Source organism: Anoplolepis gracilipes, chromosome 1 (assembly GCF_047496725.1).
Source record: "Anoplolepis gracilipes chromosome 1, ASM4749672v1, whole genome shotgun sequence".
Taxonomy (NCBI): Eukaryota; Metazoa; Arthropoda; class Insecta; order Hymenoptera; family Formicidae; genus Anoplolepis; species Anoplolepis gracilipes.
In genome coordinates this window covers 12111417-12114901 of record NC_132970.1, presented here as the reverse complement: position 1 = coordinate 12114901, position 3485 = coordinate 12111417, and positions in this window count along the sequence as shown.

The window sequence follows — 3485 nt, the reverse complement described above, 5'->3', positions numbered from 1 at the left end:
ATTTTAATTGTTCACCCTCGACTGACAGCGGCGAAACAAAAGGCGTGATATATCTTCCCTAATATTTTTTATTACACCGCGTATCGCTTTCGTTTAAAAGAATTTAAAAAGTTTCCGTAAAGTGTAATAATGTAATATACAGAGTGTTCTTCTAAACATGTGTGAAAAATGTCAAGAAGAATAATTTTTCAAAAAAAAGTTCATATACTCCAATATCCTAAACGGCATTCGGGTTGAATGGTTTTCGAAATATAGGGTGTTCAAGATTGAAGAAAAATGAGATTTCAAGAAACATATTTTGACAAAGACAAAATTAAACGAAATTATAGGAGAATTGTTGGAAATTACCTCCAGCTATAATACATGAATTTTTTCTCATTGATTGGCAAATATGTTCAAAAGCATATTGTACGGATTTGTTTGCACTTATATGCAATTTCCTAAATCTTTAATATTTTTAATCAGAGTGGTATAATTTAATGACTTAAAATAAAAAATCCAAGGAATTCGATTCTGGGGACCGAGGAGGTCAAGATTGGATCTTGCTTTTGAAATTTTGAAGCTCCGTATCTCAAAAGCTGTGTCGTGTAGGACATTGGACCGTATATGAACTTTTCTTCAAGAAATTACCCAAGGAATCGTTCAATTTTTTTTGCACATGTTTAGAAATACTCTGTATACAGTAGAATACGCGCATGATACTCTGATCGTAAACGTATAACAAACTTATCCTGTAAATTTAAACGTCTAATTTTATAGGTCAGAAGAGTATATTGCGTCGCTTCCCCTAAAGGTAAAGCAAATACTTCTAGCTGTAGATGGAAGTAAAAGCGTTTTCCTTTAAAGTACAAGCATGAAACAGCACATATATTCTATATATACTTTATATATATACATAACTCCTTTTATACGAAGCGCATTCGCTTTGTTTTGAAGTATTTGCTTGCGAACGTCATCACTTTCAAGGAAGATTTTAATATCTTTATTCATACTCCTCGGCATATATCCGTTTCGATGAACAAAAGTAAACGCATCTGCTCCATTTTATTCGTACGATCTGTTAGCGAGTTTGCAAACCGCAAAAGGAAATTATATCCGTAATGTGCCGGTAGCGAATTTTCTTGCGGGATAGCAAAAATATCGGAAAGAAAGTCTGTCATCTGAAAATTTAGAAGACAGTATCAATTTCAGGAAGAGGGCTTTCCCGCCGTCCGAGAAAGTCCCTTATTGAACGGAGAAAGTCAGCCCGGTACGTCGGAGCCATTTTTCCATAGCTTGATCTATGGTATCAATTTAGCCGCGGCGAATTCTTGGTTGACGTTTGAAATCGTTATTTATTACTTGTAAGTCTCCGCGGGAGGGGGGGGGGAGAGAAGGTGGAGCATCCGCGAACCAAATTGGATCGAGATCGAACGAGAAGTGACTCTTGGTATATAGCGTCCCTTTATACTCGACAGTCCTCGTGTATTATATACGTTCAGTTTCACAACGGTGGATCTTTCATTGATTTTTTCCCAAATAACGTACAGACATTAAAAGACTTTGTTGTCCATCATAGACATACATATATACATACGCGTCGCGTCTTCCTGCGCCCTGGTAATTGCAATTAAAACGAGTGTGTCTGACACATGTGTGTCTGTCGACTTTTACCGAGACCGCAACTTTGCCCGAGAGACTGTACGTCGTTTCTGAAAGGCAAAGACGCGACCTAAACGCGTATCACAAACACCGCATAATTGGCAGAGAATTCAACAGGCAACAGGCAAAGTAAAATCGCCGACCCGTGAAGCGACATCGCGCTTCCGGTCCACATATTCGGCTCTGAAGCCTGAAACGATATACATATCTCGGCTTCACGAGAAAGCCCGTCTCAAAATATTTTCGAGACATCTAGACATAGATATCACACGCGGTTGCTTTTTCCACTGGACCACTGCCAAATTTTTATCAAAAAAATTCCTGGGATCCTGTAATGGGATTTCTTCTTTTTCAAAAATTGAAATTGCTATTATATATGTATATATTGCACACACATAATCTTATCATGTGATATATTAATATTTCTATTGATCAAATGTTGCAGTTTCTTTGATGCATTTACACATAAAACATCTTTATAGAAAATACAATATGAAAGATGTATTTCTTGAGAAGGGAGCAAAATTATTATGAGCAGGTTTTTTCTCAAAATAATTACGAGATTTAATTAATGTTTACGCACACGAAAAATATGCGACAAAAACTGTTTGCTAAACCGCGAGTGCTAATTTAAATTATTAAATCGGGACGTCGGGAAAAAATTATAAGGCGCGATCGCAAATTATACGAGACGACGCTAGCGAGAGAGAGAGAGAGAGAGAGAGAGTCTGAGTATTAGCGGGAGGGGCGAATCCGCGGACCTTCATCGGATAGAAGAAAACCCTGAAGGATTTCGGAGGTTGGGGTAAGAGCGAACTGCTGTACCGTGCAATGGATCGGATTAAATATTATTATGAGGAAGAACGAGACGTGTCGTGCCGGGCGGTACAGTCTCCGTTCATCCTCACCCCCTCCGTCTCGACTACCCCTTTTTCCGCCATCCCTCCCCCTCCTCCTCTATTCCCGCGCTCTGCTCTTTCCTCCGCCGTCTCGTTTCATGGGAGCAGCGCTCGCGCTCTGAAACCGAAGTCTCGAAAGTTTGGCCCCTTCCCAATGCGATGCCGCCATCGACTACACCGCAAGGAATGCATTTTTCATATCCTCGCGATATTACCGCTTTTCCCGGCGTATTAATCGGTCTGGAAAGGAGAAATGGAGGGAAAAAAGATAGTCGCGTCTCGCGCGACAAGAGGCAACGCAAATTCGCGGATAATCGCGAGATAAGTAGAGAAAGAACATTGTAGAGACCAGAACGAGACCGTTCTCTCTGTCTCGATTGTGATTTTCATATGCATATATTTTCTACTTTTCTTGCATTTTTTCGATAATCCGTAGGAAATTCAAAACTACAATCGAAACCAATTAGCTTTCGATCAATTTGTTTATTAGTTGCCTCGTGTCAAATGAAAAAAGAAAAATTTATCGGGTAAAGATCGACCGCGATCGAGTAATTAAAATCGCTCGAGACATCGACTTTCTTTGATAACGACTCGCTCGTGTTCCTATCGGCCAACGACCGGAATATCTCCGGAAACATCTCGTATCGAACATTAAGAGAATCGCAGACGATCCTCCACGAGCTGGCTTTTGTTCCGAGAACGACAGACCGTATAATTTCCCGGAGAGCTCCAATAATTTTGATATGTAAATACAAGGTGGAATCTCCTTGTCTCGCGATATCGGCCTGATTAAAATATCTCGGGTGCTCGGATTATCGCTCGGAACTCGTCGTCGACGAAACTGTCCCAGCCAGACATCTTATCCCATACTTGGGAACCTCTTTCGATCGGAATAGTCGATCGAATCATATCCGTGCCGATTTTCGTTTGACAAAAAATGCTGTC